The sequence below is a fragment of the Dermacentor variabilis genome, chromosome 11, assembly GCF_050947875.1.
Source record: "Dermacentor variabilis isolate Ectoservices chromosome 11, ASM5094787v1, whole genome shotgun sequence".
NCBI lineage: Eukaryota > Metazoa > Arthropoda > Arachnida > Ixodida > Ixodidae > Dermacentor > Dermacentor variabilis.
Genome location: NC_134578.1, coordinates 126847926 through 126870425, shown reverse-complemented (window position 1 = coordinate 126870425; position 22500 = coordinate 126847926). Strand labels below are relative to the sequence as shown.

Sequence of the window (22500 nt, the reverse complement as noted above, 5' to 3'; positions counted from 1 at the left end):
GCAGGGCTGAAGGCGTCGGGAGGCGTTCCGCAAAGCCCGAACAACGCGGACAAACTAGGTTGAGCTCATTGTCACAGTGGGCGTGTGAGAACTCTGCCATAGCTCGTCCTGTAGCACGACGGGCCCCGCGACAGGGCCGGAAGATGCCGGGAGGTGGTTCTGACAGCCTGAGCGGCACAAATGACTGAGGTGCACGGGTCCCCGACGCGAAAAACGTCGCGTGTAAATAGATAGACCCCATCATCTATTGGAGACACATCCAAGTTGAGTGACAGATTAGAGGCTACCGGTCACTGCGCGACACCGATCAAGCTGAAGATCCCGCGACGCTCACCAGAGCTCAGACGCGTCCCCCACCCCGGAACCCCCGCCGAGCGGCGCTCCTACTATCCCGGATCGCCATAGTTGGTGCGCGCTCTGAGGCGCGCCACCTTTCCCACGAGCACGGGACATTCGGGAAACCCTGTCGGGTGGGGCGCGCCGCCGAGGCCCGCCCTGTCACATTCCGAGCATCGTACCCCAGCGTCGCCCATTTTCACCTTGCAGGTGACGGCTAGATGGTTGCAGCCGCATTTCATGCAGCGCGCTTTACTCGGGTCCGCTTTATGAGGGCACGTCGTGCGCCCATGCCCATATGTCGCACAAAACGTACACGTGGGCACGTGCAGATCTTCGCGGGCGCGCACCGACGTCCATCCCAGCGTCAGACGTGGTCGCGCCATGACTCTCCTGAACCCAGCCGGGTCAAGTTCGGCCACGTACGACCGCGTGCCCGCTCTCTCCCCAAACGTTATGCGCACCTTGCATCTGTCGAGGTCAAGATCGAGACCCTCGTTGCGCTCGTTCAGCGCGCGCAAGAAATCGTCCGGGCCGATATCGGGATCGACTCCCGTAAATTTGACGCAAGGATTACGTTGTTCAGCTACGCGCATGATGAGGGACGTGCGCGTGACCGGATTGGCAACTATCGCGTGCTCTAGGTTGGCTATAGACTGGTCGTTGTTAGTAAACACGGTCAGCCCGTACCTCGTCGGATGAATCGTCACGTCCCTGATGTTCTTGGCGTGCGGGTCTATGTTGGTCTTCACCAGGCGGAGCACGTCCCGCGCCGCTGTCGCGGTCGGCGAAACCGGCGTCAAGAATGCGACGTGTTTGTGCAGCGCGCCGGGAAACCCCGCCTCGGCGTCCGCCGCCGCAGCACCACCAGATCCGCCGCGGGCCGCGCCGGCAGAGGGCGCTAAGCCCGCCCGCAAAGCGGACGCGTAATCCATTCGTCCGGCGGGCGCCCCCACCGAGCCGTCAGCGCCCGGGGGCGCGGGAACGCCACCCGCGGGCGCGGCAGGGCCGCGACCGGCGAACCCCGGGCCAGCCATCGAGGCCACGTTTCCCTCCAGCCGAGCCTCAGCAGCCGCCAGGCGCCCCTGCAGCTCAGCCGCCTCCCGCCGCACCTCGGCGAGTTGGTCCTGCAATGTGAGGACCCTACCTTCCTCCCTGGCCGCCTGTGTCCGCATCGCCGCGCAAGCGGCGGTCGCCTGCAAGATCTTGGTCGTAAGGAAACACCGTGACTCCACAGAGATGCGGTTGGCCGGCAGGTTGATCCACTCGAGGACCGCGCGCTCGATCTCGTACATCCGGTTCAGCGCCCGGGTCGCGGCGTCCCCGGGAGGCGCCGCCGCCACAGACACAACGGCAGACTTCTCGGAAACCGAGGACAGCACCTCATCCTTGTCTGTACCGGCGGTCGGGGGACCATCTTCTTCCACAGCCGGCAACTGATCAACGAGAGTACAAAAGCGCGCGATAACCGCGTCGCCGTCCTCCGAAAAATCGGAACCCCGCGAGCGGGGCGACTCCCCGGCGGCCGAAGGCCGCGGGGGGGAGTGGGACGGCGACGCGTTCTTGCCTTTGCGCTTACTCGGCATGGCCGGGGCTCAGCGGGTATGAGCCCAGGCCATCTTGGGCCCAATACCCGGCGGCAAAGAGATCGCGAATAAAAGCAAAAATAAATCTTTTCCCGCCCGGTTTTTGCAACGAATGTGGTCCCTACTCGTTCAAAAATAACCCCAACTACAATTTAGACATGGCCAATCGAAAATACCTTGTTTTTGATGAAAAACGCAGGAGCCCGATGTAGCCGGCCAGCCGAGCACTTGCCGAGCGCGCTCGTGCGCGCTCGGCACCGCCCCGAAGGGAGACCGGGGGCCCATCGCTTGGCGCTAGAAGCGTGGACAACTCAATGGTCCGCTTCCCACTCCACCGAGTAAGTAAAGAAACGATGAGAGTAGTGGTATTTCACTGGCGGCCACGAGGACCCCGCCGAAACGAGGCCGTATCCCGTGACCTCCCACTTATGCTACACCTCTCATGTCTCTTCACAGAGTCAGACTAGAGTCAAGCTCAACAGGGTCTTCTTTCCCCGCTGATTTTGCCAAGCCCGTTCCCTTGGCTGTGGTTTCGCTAGATAGTAGATAGGGACAGTGGGAATCTCGTTAATCCATTCATGCGCGTCACTAATTAGATGACGAGGCATTTGGCTATTCCTTCTAGTTTCCACCCCATGATGGTCGAGGTGGGATAGCCGGGCTACCGGCGACCTGTTTGTACCAGGAAAGAATCCTGCACTTAGTTGGGCCCAGAATTGTCCAGGCCTCAACAGAATAGACACGCTATTCGAAAAACCGCAGTGTCCAGATCGTTAATCCGGCAGCCCCTCGTCACCTCCGGTGCAGGGTTCACCAATTTCACAGTCTGCATTTAGGTGTTGGGTTGGCCGCATAGACCACAGGGACGCCCCCCGGGTCAGACATGGGGCGTACGTCCCGACAGCGCCGTTTCCCATGGGTGAATCTCACCCGATTGTTCGGGCGCAGCCACAGCACCATGCAACCGCCCCAAACGGTTCGCAGTAGCATTATGCCACCACTGGCGGTTTCGGTCGGCTCACAAGACCGTCCTCCACCGCTCATGCAGAGATGTCCAGTTCTGCCACCAAGGCACATCCCCTGCACCGGGATTGCAGGGGGGTTAGACGACCCACGCGCATTTGCTGGGCGCCAATACATCATTGGTTCCGCTTTTATTGCCCCCCTGCTGCTGCAGCCCTCCGACTCCAGGCTCGCAGCACGAGCTCCCCCGCTTAGCCGTGCGGGCATCCGAAGCCACCCGCACGTTGCCCGTGGTGCACCCCGTGGAGGTGGGGAGAGCTCACGTCCAGAGGCCGCGACTCCCCCTGGGCTGGATTACACGGACACGCCACAATCCGCATCGTTCAGGCACCCCTGGACCATGAATGGTCTCCGGCCTTTTCCCTGACCGACTTACGAGATGAATCGACTTCCGCACTGTGGCCTCCATTAGACTGGATTACAGGGGCGCGCAACCAACCCCCGGCCCTAACAGTACAGTTTGGACTCTCATTGAACTCACTCAAAGACGCCATTCCGTGCTGAGGCCTCCATGTAGCTGGATCACAGGGGTTTGCCAAGCCCCCCGGCCACTTCAGGCTGGTCTGGGAAATGCTCATGCCATGCTACCGCCGCCCTGATGCAGGCTTACAGAGGTCCGCCACAACCCCCGGCCGGTCTACTGCCACTACAGTCTGAGCTCAATCAGTCACTCATTCCATGCTACCGCCGCCTCGACGCAGGCTTACAGAGGTCCGCCACAACCCCCGGCCGGTCTTCTGCCACGACAGTCTGAGCCAGGGACATCATTCCATGCTGAGGCCTCCATAGCTGGATTACAAGGGTCCGCAGCAACCCCCGGCCATTTCAGACATTGGTCTGCATTCACCGATTGGGAGTGCCCTGGTGAACTTTACCCTGGTGACTGTCCTCGATGTAAGTCGGTTGGTAGAGGAAACGGCCGACATCATTCGTGAGTGACACGATCGACGCCTTGCCCCCAGGCGATAGGTTACAGGGACTCGCCACAAGTCTCCGGCATGGACCAGCCATGGCACTGTACATTGCCACACACTTCAAGCGTCATAAGAGAGTTCTGGGCAGAAATCACATTGCGTCAGCACCGTCAACGGCCCTCGCAATGCTTTGTTTTAATTAGACAGTCGGATTCCCCCGGTCCGTGCCAGTTCTGAGTTGGCTGTTTTCTGCCGGCCGAAGCAAGAACCTCAGGCGCGAAGCCCACGGAAAATGCACAGCTGTGGCTTTCCACAGGAAGGTCCCGACGCTGGTCCGGGCTCGGCCGCGCCGCTTTTTACGGCGGCGAGCCTCGCCCAGTCCCGGTGCAGTGCCGTTCCTGCTTCTGGACCCCAGCCCGACCGGCTCAGCCCTCAGAGCCAATCCTTTTCCCAAGGTTACGGATCCTTTTTGCCGACTTCCCTTACCTACATTGGTCTATCGACTAGAGGCTGTTCACCTTGGAGACCTGCTGCGGATGTGGGTACGGTCCGGCACGAAAATCACACTCCCTCACTCGGATTTTCAAGGGCCGACAGGAGCGCACCGGACAGCGCAAGAGCCGCACTGCTCTACGGAGCCACCGTCCCTATCTCGGGGTGAACCCATTCCAGGGACTCGATCTCCTTACAGAGAAAAGAAAACTCTTCCCGGGGCTCCCATCGGCGTCTCCGAGCTGGTTTGCGTTGCCGCACTGGGTCCCGAAGGACCGATCTCCGTAGCCGGGTTCGGGACTGTTAACCCGATTCCCTTTTGGTTGCAGCGGGGCGTCTCCGATTCACAGACTGAGCTGCACAAACGCGCCCGCTTCTGAAAGGATTTCTCCTTTCCCTAAGGACCGACTGACCCATGTTCAACTGCTGTTCACATGGAACCCTTCTCCACTTCAGTCCTCAAGGTTCTCACTTGAGTATTTGCTACTACCACCAAGATCTGCACCAGCGGCGGCTCCAGGCGGGCTCACGCCCGACACCTTCAACGCCCACCGCTGCGGCCCTCCTACTCGTCGCGGCTTAGCACCCCCACATTTCGTGCTTTTCTGCCGGCGACGGCCGGGGATAGGCGCGACGCTAGAGCGCCATCCATTTTCGGGGCTAGTTGCTTCGGCAGGTGAGTTGTTACACACTCCTTAGCGGATTCCGACTTCCATGGCCACCGTCCTGCTGTCTTAAGCAACCAACACCCTTCATGGGTTCTCATGAGCGTCCAGACTCGGGCGCCTTACCCCGGCGTTTGGTTCATCCCACAGCGCCAGTTCTGCTCACCAAAAGTGGCCCACTTGGCACTCCCATCGCAGCGGGAGGCCTCAACCCAGAAGGCCTCCCGTACACCCATTGAAAGTTTGAGAATAGGTGGAGGACGTTTCGACCCCAATGCCTCTAATCATTCGCTTTACCAGGTGTGACTGCTCTCCCATCGAGCGCCAGCTATCCTGAGGGAAACTTCGGAGGGAACCAGCTACTAGATGGTTCGATTGGTCTTTCGCCCCTATACCCAGGTCGGACGATCGATTTGCACGTCAGAATCGCTTCGGACCTCCACCAGAGTTTCCTCTGGCCTCGTCCTGCCCGGGCATAGTTCACCATCTTTCGGGTGCCAACGTGTGCGCTCTCGCTCCACCCCGGCGACAAGTGAGCGCCTGGGACGGGCCGTCGCTGCTCCCTTTTTCGGACCCCTGTGCGGTCCGGGATCGCAACGCAGCCCGCAAGGGGCCTTCACGTTTCATTGCGCCATTGGGTTTCGAGAGACCCATTGACTCGCGCACATGTTAGACTCCTGGGTCCGTGTTTCAAGACGGGTCGGGTGGGTTACCGGCCTACTCGCCGCAAACCACGATAGCGCCTCCGCGGGAGAATCGCCCCGCTCGCAGCGGCTTCTCGCCGGCCAACCCGCCGCCACGGGACCAACCCGGACGACAGGAGACGACAAGCTTGCCCAGCGGGTTCTCCGCTCCGTTTCCGGAGGGAGTCATCTTTCGGGCCTCCCGACAGCCGGGAGAAGCCCATGGGGCCTGGACGGGGTGACGAACTTCTCGTGCACGGCGAGGTATAACTCCCGCGAGCCGTCCCCGAAGGGACGGGCAGGTCACCTCCATAGCCGGACTCAAAGTCGTGCTTTTCCCATTGACCCGCGTCCGTCGCGGCGTTCTACCGGCGGTGGGAAGTGCGCACCCTGGAGACCGCGTCTGCGTGCCAGCAGCCGGAACAGCCCCCCAAAGGGGGCCGTTTACCCGACGCCGCCGGCTCCGCGGTCTTCCGGAGACTGAATCCCACCGCTTTCGAGCTTCGACGGCCCACCCGTTTTACTCTAAGCGGTTTCACGTACTCTTGAACTCTCTCTTCAAAGTTCTTTTCAACTTTCCCTCACGGTACTTGTGAACTATCGGTCTCTCGGTCGTATTTAGCCTTAGATGGAGTTTACCACCCACTTAGGGCTGCACTCTCAAGCAACCCGACTCACGGGAGGCTTCATCCCGGGCGCGCAACGGCGGAGACGGGCCTGGCACCCACTCTGGGACAAGCCCCTGTCAGGGCGACTTGCACCGTCGCAAACACCCGAGAACGTCGCCTCCCATACACCACATTTCCCGACCGCCTGCAAGGACGGGGGATTCGGTGCTGGGCTCGGTCCCGTTTCGCTCGCAGCTACTCGGGGAATCCCTGTTGGTTTCTTTTCCTCCGCTTTGTGATATGCTTAAATTCAGCGGGTTGTCTCGCCTGATCTAAGGTCGACAACGGATACATCGCTTTCGCCCATTCCGGCACGACCGAGTACGACGCCCTGCCACGTCCTTGCGGACGAGGCTGGCAGGCGGCACAACGCCTGCGCGCGTGCGTCATACGAGCGGTATGTCGAAAAGGACTCGACACGTTCGAAAACCCAGCGCCAACCGAGTACGACGCCCTACCACGTCCTTCGCCCAACACGGAGCTACTTATAGACGAGGCTGGCAGGCGGTGAACCGCCTGCACGCGTGCGGCGCACGAGCAGTTGCATGGTAAGCGACCGTGTCTGAAGCCCAAACACCACCGAGGCAAAGATCGCCTTAGCAGCGCGCCGCTTCAGCAGGCGCCGCAGGGACGACTAAAACCTGGCGGGGGGCATCGTCTCGTGTAGCGTCGCCCCTGCCCCAACTGGAGTGGCCCAGTCTTTAGGGGACAGAGACTGCGAAGCACTTGGACCGACGGCGGACTACGACGGAACGCGTCAGCTCGGCCAACGCTCTCGAAGGAGACATTTTCCGTTTCGCGGCAATTTCTGCGCCGTGCCGTGCTCTTCTCGCTCGCAGACGGCGCTATCGCGTCGAACCGCTTTCGGGGGCACGCCCTTCTCCTCCCCGCTCCTCGCAAAGAATCTTCAGATTCCTGCGACGAAGCCCGGAAGGGGTGCCCACACAGCTGCGGTGACACGAACGAGCGACCAGCTCTGGAGCTCGACGTACTCCGAAGGCAAACAACGCAGATTGCGATCGCTTCCGACTCTCTCGCAAACGTGCGCGCTACATGGCAACGGACGTTGGCACCTCGCGCTTGGACCGCTCTTTCCCTGCAGGTATCCGACACCATCCTGCGGCGGTCTTGCTAGAGGCGCGCACACGTCGCGCTGCAGTAGAATATAATGCCTCGTTTCCGTCTCTTCGAAGATTTGGCACAACGGCTCGCCACCGTCTCCTTCTTTGTGAGGTCGCTGGCGCGTGGCATTAGCGCTCAACGTACTGTCCATGATACCGACGCGGTCAAAACGAGTCGACGGACGCACCTTCCCTGTGCGCCGAAGGCTCTCTTGATATGTGATCCGACCCTCAGACAGACGAAGCCAAGGGAAGACCCAAGGCCGCAATGTGCGTTCAAAGAATCAGTGCTCAGTGTGTCCTGCAATTCACACCAAGTCTCGCAGCTGGCTGCGTTCTTCATCGACCCGAGAACCGAGTGATCCACCGCTTAGAGTCGTGAAAAATAGTTTGTTCAATTCAGTACAGTACAACCAGGGTTTCAGGCACGTGGCGTCTCCCTCTGTGTGGTTTCGAAGAGCGCCTTTCGGCGTGTGCTCTTTCGGCGTGCGTACTCGCGCAGCTCTCCAAAACCACTCGGCCAGTGCCAGGGAGGGGCTTTCTGCGCCGGAGCCACAAGTCTACTTGAGGCGGAAGACGAAGCCAGCAAGGTGCTTGGCCGCAAGTGCGTTCGAATCCGGGACTACGGTCCCTCGTCTGTCCGTACATTTCCTCTTTCGACGTGCGGCGCCTTCCCAAAGCGCACAAGTCCGCTAACCGCAGAACGCTTCCGACGTAGCAAAGCCGCGTTTCCTTCGGTACTTCGCAGCAACGCCGCCTTTCCCTCGGCGGCGGGCAAATAGCCTGCAGACGTCGTCGCATTGAACCGCGATCTCGGACACCTCGCGCGTCACGAGCAGGAGCCGACCGGCAGCCGCCGGCCCTGTCGGGCTCGGCAGCATTTGCCGCGGAGGACGGGAGAGCGCTTTAGGCCACGGTTCCTTCCGTACTTGGCAGCCGCACCCTCATACCGCCACTTCCATGACCGACCGAGCGCCACACCGTTCCTTTAGTACTTGGGCAGCAACAAAGTCTGGTCGTTACTCCATACTCGCCGCAGGAAGCGACCGGCAGCCGCCAGCCTTTTCAGACTCGGCAGCGTTTGCCGCGGAGGACGGGAGAGCGCTCGCACCACGGTTCCGTGTGTACTAAGCGGCAGCAGCTCTCGACCGTCAGTTCCTTGACCGACCGCACGCTTCGCCGTTCCCCTCGTACTGGGCAAAGCAGCAGGTCGGGTCGTCTTACTCCCCTTCCGCGCAAGAGCGCCGAGGCGGACAGAAAGCCCACCCATTGTGCGTTACGCCGTTTCTACCCGCGGGCGCGGCCAAGCCAACCGTCCAAGGTTGCAGCCTGCGTCCACTGGGCGCAACAAATTTCGCACGGGGCGCCCCTCAAAATTCAGGCAGTCCCCGGCATGTTCGGGTATAGCCGTCCCCGCGTCCAAGCGGGGCCAGCGGCGGAAAGCGTCGGGCGCAGCGAGCTGCTTCACCCACACGGGGTTGAAACAATGGCGCTCGTCACCCTTCACAATCCGGTAATGATCCTTCCGCAGGTTCACCTACGGAAACCTTGTTACGACTTTTACTTCCTCTAAATGATCAAGTTTGGTCATCTTTCCAACAGACCGGCGCAACCGAAAGGCCGCGCCGGACATCGGTCCGAAGACCTCACTAAATCATTCAATCGGTAGTAGCGACGGGCGGTGTGTACAAAGGGCAGGGACGTAATCAACGCGAGCTTATGACTCGCGCTTACTGGGAATTCCTCGTTCAAGGGGAACAATTGCAAGCCCCTATCCCAATCACGAAAGAAGTTCCACGGGTTACCCAGTCTTTTCAGACAGGGATAAAGACACGCTGCTTCCTTCAATGTAGCGCGCGTGCGGCCCCGGACATCTAAGGGCATCACAGACCTGTTATTGCTCTGTTTCGTGCGGCTAGGAGCCGCTTGTCCCTCTAAGAAGGTTGTAAGGTGCTGGGAACCCCGCACCTATTTAATAGGCTAGAGTCTCGTTCGTTATCGGAATTAACCAGACAAATCGCTCCACCAACTAAGAACGGCCATGCACCACCATCCACCGAATCAAGAAAGAGCTCTCAATCTGTCAATCCTCCCAGTGTCCGGGCCGGGTAAGTTTTCCCGTGTTGAGTCAAATTAAGCCGCAGGCTCCACTCCTGGTGGTGCCCTTCCGTCAATTCCTTTAAGTTTCAGCTTTGCAACCATACTTCCCCCGGAACCCAAACACTTTGGTTTCCCGGAAGCTGCCCGCCGAGTCATTTGAGTAACTCAGGCGGATCGCTGGTTGGCATCGTTTATGGTCAGAACTAGGGCGGTATCTGATCGCCTTCGAACCTCTGACTTTCGTTCTTGATCAAAGAAAACATTCTTGGCAAATGCTTTCGCAGTAGTTCGTCTTGCGACGGTCCAAGAATTTCACCTCTAGCGCCGCAATACGAATGCCCCCGTCTGTCCCTCTTAATCATTACCTCGTATTCCAAAAACCAACAGAACAGAAACGAGGTCTTGTTCTATTATTCCATGCAAGTTTATTCAGGCGACTCGCCTGCGTTGAGCACTCTAATTTTTTCAAAGTAAAAGCACCGGCCTTCTCGAGGCACACAATGAAGTGCACCAAGAAAGGACCGGCATGATGTTCAGTCCGAGCCGTCGCATCGGGTAGATGCACTACTCGTCTGGAACTGAGATCCAACTACGAGCTTTTTAACCGCAGCAGCTTTAGTATACGCTATTGGAGCTGGAATTACCGCGGCTGCTGGCACCAGACTTGCCCTCCAATTGATCCTCGTTAAAGGATTTAGAGTGTACTCATTTCAATTACGGGGCCTCAAAAGAGTCCCGTATTGTTATTTTTCGTCACTACCTCCCCGTGCCGGGAGTGGGTAATTTGCGCGCCTGCTGCCTTCCTTGGATGTGGTAGCCGTTTCTCAGGCTCCCTCTCCGGAATCGAACCCTGATTCTCCGTTACCCGTAACAACCATGGTAAGCAAGTAACCTACCATCGAAAGTTGATAAGGCAGACACTTGAAAGAAACGTCGCCGGCTCGTGGCCATGCGATCAGCACAAAGTTATCCAGAGTCACCACACAATACGGGCCGAAACCCGATCGATCTTGGTCTAATAAAAGCACCCGTCGCCCAAAGGGCTTCAGGCTCACTGCATGTATTAGCTCTAGAATTGCCACAGTTATCCAAGTAGGAAGAAACGATCTAAGGAACCATAACTGATTTAATGAGCCCTTCGCGGTTTCGCCTTATTTCGGCATGTACTTAGACATGCATGGCTTAATCTTTGAGACAAGCATATGATTACTGGCAGGATCAACCAGGTAATCGTTCAACTGCGCGTCCAGCCTTTCAAGCAGGCCGGACGCCGTTTTTGCGATGCCGAGGCCACCTTCAGGCGCCCCAACACGCTTCGTTCTCGCAAAGTGTAGCACTTTGCACAGTCCGAGACGACGGCGTTCGAGCTCGCTACGGCGCCCTCCCCGCAGGGCCGGGTATCGCCACGCGGCAAGAAGCACGCAACATTCTCGATAGACTGGTTGTGTCAACTCGATCGCGGCTTGCGGTTTCTCTCGAGCCCGCAGCACTGGTGGACCGACCGACACTTGCAACGTAGCCGAGACGGCAAAGCCGCCAGGCGACGGGTCACGCCCGCGCCTTCGGCGCTTTCGTATTTGACTCGTCCGAGGACGATGGGGAACACACCTCGATATCGTGGAAAAAGCGTCGTCCGACAACCAGCCCCTAACGCATCAAGCGGATGAGGCTGCAGACGTCAGCTGTGGGATCCACGGGAGCGATACCGGGGACACGCTTGACGGGCACGAAGCCCGCCGCACATCAAACACCCAGGTCGCTTTGGGGGCGACTGCTCTCTGGGACCCCCATATAATAGCAGCGATAAGTACCCAAACCTCCATGGGGCCGTACTCGTGGCGCTTTCGACGAGCGTTTGGCGGAAATCGTACCGCCTCGTAACGCCGCGAGCAAGATTGAAAGCTTACGTCGGCGGCACCATGCCGAAGTCGTGAAACTGCAGCGCGTCCATCGAATGCGCGAACGGCAATTTCTCGCGAATGGCCAGTGCCGTTTCCTGAACGATCGCCTTTCGGTCCCCCTACGGGGCGGCCCCCGGCCGATCGATTCGAGGAAAGCTAGCCCGGCCCCTTCGCCATTTCCGAGCACGAGTGCGACCAGCGCGGGCGGCGTGCTCGACGCCCCGGCTGACATCGTTTGGGACTGTGTCTCTTCGAGCGCTCGCGCCAACGTCGCGGGGCCGACGACGACGCCCGGCCGGTTCTCTCCCGGTTCCCGGTGTGTTATAGTGCAGCCCTCTGCACGGCGGCGCCGACTGAGTAGTGGCCGTGCAGCGGCTTGTACGCCAAAGTTGCGTGAAAGCGTCGAGCTCCCGCCGGCCCGGCTCACGTGGTTTCGGACTTCTGTCGCTTCGAGCGCTCGCGTAGCCGTGCCTGGGCACGATTCTCGACTCCGCAGCAGTGCGCGGAAACAACTACGAAGACGCGCAAGCCGAAAATCGCACTGCGGTACAACGTCAGCCGGGACCGTATGGCCCCTTATAGTAGCAGCATTAGTGGCCAGACCTCCATGGGGCCGTACTCGTGCGACGAGGCGGCGTACTGCGCCGAGCCGAGCGCCAATATTTCGCTTTGGCGCGGCTGATACGAGCTCTCGCGATCGCCGCGGTACCGCCGCTCACCGATTCAAGGCACGCTAGCGCGGTCCCCTTCGCCATTTCCGAGCACGAGTGCGACCAGCGCGGGCGGCGTGCTCGACGCCCCGGCTGACGTCGTTTCGGACTTTGTCTCTTGGAGCGCTCGAAGCCATGTCGGGGCCGACGCCGACGTCTGCGTGGTGTTTCCACGATTCCCGGCGCGACACAATGCAGCTGCGAGCAGGATGCCAGCGATTCCGTCGTGGCCGTTCGGCGGTGTACACGCAGAAGTTTCGTGAAGGGTATCGAGCTCCCGCCGCCCCGGCTGACGTCGTTTCGGACTTTGTCTCTTCGAGCGCTCGCAGCGATGTCGAGGCGATCGCCGACGTCTGCACGGTTCCCGGTGTGCTACAATGCAGCAGTGTGCCAAGCGACACCTCTTGGTTGCCGAGGCAAGCACGGCGATTTCCTGAAGCGAGCGCATTCCGGCCAGGCAGCAGCGGGCTTTGCGCTTTCGGGAGTGCTCTTGCTGTAAAATTTGAACGGGTGCAGCTGCACGAAGCGAGTGTATTTATTTTCTCTCTCTCTCTCTCTCTCTCTCTCTCTGCCTTTGAGGCGACTGTAATTTTAATTTAAATGCAATTGGAGGCGGGAGCAACCTGATGAGAGTAGGTTGACTTCGGCGCGCCTTGTAGTTTATAAATTGCTTTCAAGCTTTGACGACATACGCCTTCGCGCCATCTGCTTTCCCGGTCTCTTTGGCACTTGATTGTGTGTGCTGCATGCTCTGCATTCTAAGGAAACACGCCTGTTTGTCTCCCTCTCTCACGTTCTTCTTTCTTTAGCTGCTCCTTTAGAAGCTGCTATGCTCTTTACTCGCTGTAAAATAGAATGCTGCCACAAGCCAACAACCTTTGCGTGTTCTTTTTCTCTCTTCCCAAGACGTTTCTGCCATTACTCACTGGCTCTAGTTCGCTCGCGCCATCTACCTTTCTTTCTGTATGGCGAAGTCCGTAGGTTTTCCTAGTTCCGTACACAGATGGCGCCAATGCGTTTTCGCGCCAGTTTCGAACGACCTGGCTGTACTCACGTTTCTCACTTAAATGGTTCAAATGGGGATTGCGAAAGGGGTGGTGCTTTCTTCTTGTGTAAGGCTGAGCTTCAAAGCTGCGTTTAAGCTATGCTAGCATGTGTGTATGTGTGTGTGTGTGTGTGTGTGTGTATATATATATATATATATATATATATATATATATATATATATATATATATATATATATATATATATATATATATATATGTATGTATGTATATATGTATGTGTGTATATATACATATACACACACGCGCGCGCGCGATAGTGGTTAAGATTATGAGGTAGCACTTTTTTTAACATACAATACCTGTGCTTCACATGGCGATTCTTCTGCCCCCTCTGTTTCCGGTTGGAAGGAGTGCGCAGTCTTTTCTATATTTATTTTTTTTTCATTCACTTCTATGTTGCTCGTCTTCGTACATGGCGCACGCTACTTAATTCTGCCGGTCGATTCTACACGTTGCGATCCGTCCCGGCCTGTGCCGTATCAAAATTTTCAGTGGGCCTTGCGGTAAATAAAAAGAAATGAAGGAAATGCGCGTGCTATATTACACTTGCGCACGGGCTTGAAACGAAGGCCTCAAAGAAAGTCACCTCGAGCGGCCGCATTCAGACGGAAGTAAGCATTCCCCTTGCGCGTGTTTTCCGCTCGCCTGCTCCGTTTTCTACGAGGTTGCCGTCGTTGGTTTGGCCTTACAAACAAGCTTGCACTCGGGTCTCGTTTCTACGCGACAACGTTTCGTTAACAGCGAAAGACTGAGGCGTCGCGAGTTTATTCCTCAGATAGAGAGCATAGAGTCTCTAGACAGGCTGAAATTTAGAAAATTGCCCACGCTGTTGCTGAGGTTACCAATGTCGGCAGGGCGCCCACAAGGCAGTAGTACAATGGAGTGAAGTGAAGGACATCGCTTCTCGGCCTTTTGGCTAAGAACGCTGCCCCAGGCCGAGAAGACTTCGTCAAGCGTCGTCACAGCCATCCCGGAGGCCGCGTCGGACTACGGCGGACCTCCAGGAGTCTACGAGAGCCCATCAACCAGGAGCACCCCGCCAGCCTGCCCACCTGCCTGCCCGAGCGCCATCTGCTGAGCAGCGGAGCAACCCGGTGGGCCTCCCCTCCCGCACCGAGCGGCCCATGTTCCCGGGAGCCAGCGCCTCTGCGAGCGCCCCCTGTCGAGCCGCCGGCCAACCCCCCTGAACCCAGTGGAGCCAGCGCCACCTGCTGAGCCTACCTTCAACCAGAGTACAGCGACGCTTCCAGCGCCTGCTGTACAGCACAAGTGCAACCAGTCCTTCACCATGAATCCCGGAGGCCACGCTTCTGGCAGCCACGCCGCCCAGGCGACAGACCCAAGTTGTGAGATCCCACAGAGGGAGAACTGTTTTACATTTGATGCCCCTGAGGGCGATGTATCCGTTGATGATTTGATTGATGCCATCGAGGTGACTGCGGGGGACGACAGCGTCCTAGCTCTACAGCACATGGGTGGCTCGAAGTTTCTAGTCTGTACAAGAACCGCCGCACAGGCGACCAAGCTTATGGTGGCCGAAGGCTTCCATGTGAACCACACTAAAATACCTGTAGACGCTGTCGGCCCGCCAGTCACCTTTGTCAACGTGTACAGATACCCGATTTACATGTCTGCTGATACTTTAGCGCTTGCTCTGCAGCCCTACGGGAAAATTAAGAGTGTTGCCTTTGCAAGGGTGGCTAACCGCCAAAGTAAGCTCAATGGGGTTCGTGTGGTACGAATCGAAATGAGCAGGCCGATCCCAAATTTTTTAACGGTTCATGGCTGTCGAATAATGTGCGAATACCGAGGTATGAGGCGCGTTTGTGCGAGCTGCGGTGCTGACAGCCACATGGCCACAGTATGCACTGCACAGTACTGCAAACGCTGCGGCATTTTTGGCCATGCAACCGAGGGCTGTGAAGAAGAGTGCCACAAATGCGGAGGCAGTCATGGAACCAAAGCATGCTTTCGCGGAAAGGCATACCCCAGAACCTATGCGGGTGTTGTCGGGCGACATACGCCCACCGAGCAAGGGCAGACAAGAAACGCACAACTGAACCAGGACTTCCCGCCGATAGCAGGAAGTCCTACGCCTCGCTTACAAGTTCTCCAACCGAGCAACCTAGGCCCTCCCCCCAAAAGAACGCACGATTTCTGGCTGGGCGCGGAAAGCACCCAGACGAGCGATAGCGACATAAGCGCAGATCCCACAGACCGGCTATCGCAAAGCGCCCTTCACGAACAAAACCAAGATAAGGGAACGAAAGACGACGCGCCCCGCAGCCTAGCCGCCACGGAGACAGATAGCGCGAGGGAAACCAGCGAGCCGCAATCGGCACAACAAACGGCAGACACAGAGAGCGAAGGCGGGAAAGAAAAATCAAACGACCCCAAACAACCCCCCCCTGGGCGAAGCAACAATTTTGAAGATTCCCCGATCGTCAGCAGCGGGCGGTACGCTATTCCTTAGGATAGAACACAGAAAGAAAAGCTCTCCACTGAGGTACCACAAAAACAGAATGCCGGTTTACCTACTGGGGGACCGAAGACAGAACCCCCACCCCCTCCCTTAAAAGAACCACCGAAGCAGGGCGAAGAAAACCCAACCGGCAAGTGCACACTGAAAGGACGGAGCGGCCGCGCCCCAACGACACTGGCTACAAGTTCACAGGCACCAACCCAGCAAAGGCACAGGTCCAGATCTGGTAGAAGGGGTGGCGGAGAAAAAAAACACACAAAAGAGCGGCCAAGCCCTGATACTCAAAGACGCGTGAAAGAGGAGCAAACAAGCAGCGACGGTGAACCGAAAATGCCCCACAAGATCCCGAGAAAGGGCTCCCCGCCGCCACGAAAAACAACTAAGCACGCGGGCGAAAGTGACATGGACGTCACCGATAATACAACACTCGGGGGAATCCCCCCACTATAGTCGCACAGTGATGTCACGCTCGCCGTAAACGCGATACGAAGCGCGCCAAGCCGGAGCGCATGAAAGCAACGGGAAAACAGATAGAAAGACCCCCTCCCTCCCCCTCTCTTCTTCCGACACGCTCGGAAGCGCGATGAACAAGACAGTGCATGTGCGTGCGTATGCCTAACCCCCTCGCCACTATCATGTCGCGAACACCGCGCCCAGCAAAGAGGCGCGTGGAACAAACCCACTCCCATAGGCCCCTCCTGATCACCCGTACATGTCTGCATCGGAGTCCGCCCATTGGACGGCCGTTACAAACAAAGGCTCCACTAATGAAGTGAAAGGGCCATCCCGTATCGTGCCCCCCTCGCCCCTGCCTTTTTTCTTTACTTTTTCTAACTCCTAAGTTACCGGACGAGCCAGGAACCAATGGCCTATCTTAAATTTGCGTCACTAAACGTCAGGGGTTTCCGCGATAAAACCAAGCAACGCGAAATTATGAATTTCGCAAGGGCAGAAGGATTAGACCTCCTCTTCATTCAAGAAGCCAATCTGAGGACCCCGCTCGACGTGGCAGTCTTTAAACGAGACTTTCAAGTGGACGCTTTCTTCTCATTAACCAACGCCCGAGCGTGCGGCGTCGGAGCCATTTTTGTATCAGGCAGGTTCCGAAGGCAGGCGCATTGCTTCTATGGAGCACATGGTCGGACCCTGATGTTAGACATTCATATCGATGACAGGAAAATACGATTTGTAAACATCTATGCCCCGGCAACGCGTTCAGACACGAACGCCTTTTTTAAGGCTCTCCACCCGCTACTCCTAGAAAATATGCCGTATGTCCTTATCGGTGATTTCAACTGTGTCATCAACTCCACGAGGGATATTAGGGGCCCAGGGCAAGGAGGATCAACATATAACTCAAAAGAGCTTAGCAAAATCCTCCGTCACTTGCACCTCACAGACGCATGGGTTTACCTCCATGATGACCAGTTTGAACCTACCCGCATTTCCACCCGCACCAAGAGCAGAATCGACAGGATATACATCCCGGACTTTCTCGTCCCCAAACTCGAAACGTGCACGGTAGCCAATCTCCCGACGCTACTGAAGAAAAAAACCGACCACCTCCCAGTGGTCTGTATGGTACGGGGCCTCCCAAGGCAGGCAGCGAGTACCGGAGGATGGCGACTCGACACTGCCATACTACAGGACGACATCTGCACAGAAAACTTGAAACACACATTAAGTGCAATCACCGAGCAAATGACAGACATGACCCCAGTAACATGGGAGAATCTTCAGGAAAAATGGAAAGCGGCGCTACAAAGCGAGGGCAAGGCGCGGCACAGGAGATACACTGCCGAATTAAATGAATTGCTAAGACGCATGCGGATCATCCAGCGAGCCGATACCCTAACTGCCTGTACCGGCTCGTATTTGCAGATACTACAAAGGAAGTACGATAGCCTCATGGAACAGCGCACTAACCGCGTACGGCACGATCCATGCCCACTACAGGCCATTACGGAAGAAAACATTAATAGCGCAGGAAGTCACGCCCCACAAATAATAACAGAGGCGATAAGAGAGGATGGCACAACCACAAACGAACCCACAGCAATTCAAGATATTTTCCTAGACCACTTTGAAAAACAGTTCGGGGAAGATAAAATCGAAGCCAATAAAGACGCACGGACTTTTGATAAACTATGTGAAAAGCTGCAGCACCTTGACCAACTGGAACGAATCCACCTCTGTGACGACGTCACACTCGAGGAGCTCAAAAACACCATGACAAATATGACACACGCATCAGCCCCAGGATGCGACGGCATAACTACCGGCTTTTATGTCACCTTCTTTGAGCAAGTAGGTGAAGCGCTCTGCCGCATGATCAACATGATCTTACGCGAACGGAAAAAGCCCCCCTCCTTTGGGAAAGGGCGAATCGTACTCTTGCTCAAAGAAAGCGCCCAACCGAACTGCCCACAATCGTGGCGTCCTATCACCCTACTAAACGCAGATTATAAAATTGCAGCAGCTGTACTAAATAACAGACTCAAACACACACTCCCCAAGTTAATATCCCCTTATCAAACATGTGCGGTCCCAGGCCGATCCATTTTTGCAAACTTAACTTTAACACGAGATATCTTCGAGTATGCGACAGTAAAACAGATAAGTGGTGCCTTTCTTTCGCTAGATCAAGCAAAAGCCTTTGACCGAGTGAACCACGATTACCTTTTCACGGTAATGGAATATTTTTGTTTTCCCACAGAATTTATCGAGATAATTAAGCTTTTATACAGTAATATGACTTGCAGCATACAAATAAACCGGACCATCACACGGGAATTTCTTTATAAGCGAGGAATACGGCAGGGATGCCCTCTCGGGCCAACCCTGTTTGTCCTCTCCTTAGAACCCTTGCTTACTCGCATCATCGGCGACGAACGCATCCGTGGTTTCCCTATGACAGGACAGGAAGAGCTAAAAATAATGGCTTACGCAGACGATCTTTCCGTCTTTCTTCGCAATGAATCAAGTTTCAGGCACTTCAGATCGATTTTTGAAGAGTACGCGACGTTGTCTGGCGCCGCATTAAATGAAGAGAAAAGCAAGGTGCTAATCTTCGGCTCCTTTCCACCGAACACAATCGGCCACCTGCAACGAGTCAACACAGTGAAGGTACTCGGAATGTATTTTACGCAAAAAGGAGTGGCGCCAACTACATGGCAGGTCGCCTCCACAAAAGCAGCACAAGCAATCTACAAGTTACAACAAATGGACCTAACCTTGACAGACAAGGCTCTCGCAATTAAAACCACAGTTTGCGGCTACGCCAATTATGCCAGTCGCATAGGCTTAATGCCGAGCAAAACGATCACCACACTCAACAAAATGATAACAGCTTTTCTATGGGACAACAAACCCCCCACATTAAAACGAAACATCCTTCAACTTGCGACGTCGTGTGGTGGTCTCGGCCTCCCCCACGTCAAGACAACTTCCCGGCTTTTAGCTCTGAAAACGGCACGCTTCCTCGTCAACTCGACCAACTGCGTAGGCAAGAGCCTAATCAAATACTGGAACAGCACGTACCGCAGTATTGTAGGCCATAACGGAGTCCCAGGACCACTCGCCGAATCCCCCTCCAAATTTTATAAGGCCGCCATAAACACCAAGGCCATGTTAGCAACAGAAGCCCCGGACGTAAACATTGATGCCGCCTCACCCGCTCGCATTAATGAGACCCTCACGCTAAGGCAACTCTCAGTGGAAGACCAGACAAAACTGGAACACGTCAAAGGAAACCTCCTAAGGAACGTGAGGCTTCCCAAGGAAGTACGAGACTTTGAACTTAAAAGACAGTGGAAAGTCCTCCCAACGCGCCAAAGGTTACACCGAATGGGCATTGTGCCAAATAATCACTGCCCGAACTGCAAGCACATCGAAACCATGGATCATGCCCTTTTTGAGTGTGTAGCTGCCAAGATAGTGTGGCAGCTAGTATCCAAGGTTTTTGGCGTACGGTCACCGCTACACCACAGGAAAACAAAAAGCAGATTTGATACCCTGGTGCTGGCATGCACCATGTATGCCATTTGGAAACGCAGATGTCTTGCCGAAGCACGGAGAAAGCCAGTAAGGGCGGCATACCCCACCCTCCAGAAAATCAGCCTCCTTCTATGGAACCACCTGCACGAAGAAATCGGCGCCACCGGGGAGGAAAGCTTCCTCCGACGGTGGCATACAAAATTTTTCATTTATAAAAACAGACAACTCTCGCTACCTTTAACACCTTATTAATAACCCCCCCCCCTTCACACCACATACAACCGCACAAGTTGTGGCAACATGTAGCACCCAGTCCTGTCACAGAAGCTGCGACGGCAGCCACTAACAGTTATAAGCATCGGTACCACAAAGACTCAACGAGGTTTACTGCCTTACCTGTTCTCAATGACCGCCTTCTTCTCTCTTCCGACTGATTGACCAGCACTAGAATTGTGTAAAGATACGCGCAGACTGGATGTACAGAGAGCAATGAGCTCACCACGCAAATATTACTCCAAAATGTATAGCATTGAGAACACTGTGTATTGGAAATTATGATACCATGCCTTTTTGTTGTTGGTGGAATAAAACCTTCCCTTGTTGTAGTATCTGTTCTTATCAGCTTAATATCTGATACGGGTTCTATGTGGACCCACGATATTAAACCTATTTTTGGAAGTTGGCGGAGTGCTTGAAGCCTGCTTCACCTCCGCCGCAGGTCGGCCCGGTATTGCACTACCTCCGGGATCCGCCCCCGCTCACTTAGGTGAGACTTCATTCAATCAAAATGAAGAACACAAGCTCGAAGCGAGCACTGACTTCACACGCACCATTCCTATACCATACGCAACGACGCCGGTTCGCGGACCACGAGAGTAATTAAACGGCCACTCCACCTGTGTGTAGCGTCGCACTTCTTGCCGCTCAAATGGGACAGCCGCACCAGCAAATTTCTTATTACGGCCTTCGAGAAAAATAAATGACAGCAAAAGAAAGAACCAGGAGGGAGAATCGGCAAATTATATGTCTAAGAAATAGGATTGTTATTTATCCGATGTTTCTGTCTGCTGTAATGAGCCACTATAGGACGGGGAGGGGGGGGGGGGGGTGTATGATTAGCCGTGGGTTCGGCAACCAATGTGAATCCCGCTCAAAGCCAACACTGGATTTTTGAGTTCACTATTGCTTGGATCCGTAAACCACAGCGCCAACGCAAGCTCGCCCTGCCAAAATCCGCTGCCCTAGTGGAAGAAAGATTCCCTATGAAAGAAAAATAGAGTGCCCGCTTTCTGGCAACTACTGTGCAGCCGTTGTGTGCACATTTTCGCAGCAGTGGGAGCGAACGCCTCGAAAACAAACTTGTCGTGTGGCCAAGTCTTGCGAAATATATTCAAGGGTTCAAAGGTGCTCCAGCTTTCCAACCTGTATGTTATGAAGACCTGTTGCTACCTTTTCATCCTCCCCCACCTGGTTACGCCCAGTGCAGGGCAAAGGCCTCTCCCATAAGTATCCAAGTACCCCGGTCACGTGCTAATTGTCGCCATGTAGTCCCTGCACATTTCCTAATCTAATCTTCCCTCCCAACTTTCTGCCACCCCCTGCTACGCTTCCCTTCTCTTGGAATTGAGTCCGTAACCCTTAATGACCATCTTCCCCCCCCCCATTGCATGCCCATTTCTTTTTTTCATGGTTTAAACTAAGGTGTCATTAACTCGCGTTTGTTCGAACGCCCCTCAATCTGCTCTATTCCTATCTCTCGTGACGCTACACCCATCGTCGTTCTTGCCAAAGCTCGTTGCGTCGCCCTCAGTTACCCTTCGGTAACCCTTAAAGCTTTCCGTTGGGGCACTCGTGGCATCTTTCTCGTTTAAATAAAGCTACTTTTCTTTTCCGCTTTGGGGGGGGGGGGGGGGGGGGGGGGACTCTATGTGCTAGGCGCGATTTTGCCTGTTGGTTCGGCTTAACGCAGAACACTTCTGCATTGCAGTGAAGCCGCGTTGAAGGGGCAAAGAGTAGCGCAGTGCAGCGCATGCACGGGCGAAAAACGCAAATATTAGTCAAAAATACAACCATGTCGCCAAATACGAACTTCCATTATTGGAAATTCGAGTTCAGTTTGTGCATTGCGTTCGCCTAGAGAACATAAATGCCACAGCAGCCAAGTCAAAGCTTAGGATCGCGTATCATCTTTTTTTTCTTGCCTTTTACTCCTTGGCCTGCGTGAGATGCACACGAAAGTTATGATATAGTGAAAACACGAAATAATGCAGTGCGGCTGTATCAGATCTATTTTGTGCGTTTTGTTCTTTGTGGACTACAGCGGTGTGCGTTATGAGAAAGTTTCAGTGCCCTTCTACTGTGACCTGCGAAGCTACATTTAAAACCACATTGGTTTGTGCGGTTATTGCTACAAACTGCGTGTGGGTGCGTTCGTCTTTTTCTTTCGCTACCAGCGATGGGTTATCGCAACCGCGATCGGTTCTGCTGCTACGCTAGACGCGTTCTTGCCAACGGTTGGCTCTATACGCGACGCGTGTCGCGTGGTCGGCACATTCAAGCAGTCAATTGCAAACCGTTCCAAGAAGAAGGATGCACTCCACTTGACGCCGGGAGCGCTAGTTGGACGATTGTACGTTTTGACCCTCGAGGAAGCGCCGCCAACCCGCCTTTTCTATAATACGATAAGATTCAGAGCGACCGCGACCACTTCCCTTTGTCATTGCCTCGGGCACAGTTTTTTTTTTTTAAGCTCAGA

At 55.6% G+C, this 22500-nt stretch overlaps 3 non-coding genes and 1 pseudogene across 3 annotated transcripts; 1 reads left to right on the top strand and 3 right to left on the bottom strand.

Annotated features, from left to right (window-relative positions):
* LOC142565181 (large subunit ribosomal RNA) overlaps positions 1-6648 on the bottom strand; it is a 9395-nt pseudogene extending 2747 nt beyond the window's left edge.
* Positions 6649-7713: 1065 nt separating this feature from the next.
* LOC142565208 (5.8S ribosomal RNA) lies at positions 7714-7866 on the bottom strand. Its single transcript, XR_012824870.1, has one exon. It is a non-coding gene; the product is annotated as a 5.8S ribosomal RNA (ribosomal RNA).
* Positions 7867-9002: 1136 nt separating this feature from the next.
* On the bottom strand, positions 9003-10817 carry LOC142565142 (small subunit ribosomal RNA). Its single transcript, XR_012824825.1, has one exon. It is a non-coding gene; the product is annotated as a small subunit ribosomal RNA (ribosomal RNA).
* Positions 10818-20307: 9490 nt separating this feature from the next.
* Positions 20308-20506, top strand: LOC142565017 (U2 spliceosomal RNA). Its single transcript, XR_012824741.1, has one exon. It is a non-coding gene; the product is annotated as a U2 spliceosomal RNA (small nuclear RNA).
* Positions 20507-22500: the final 1994 nt, after the last annotated feature.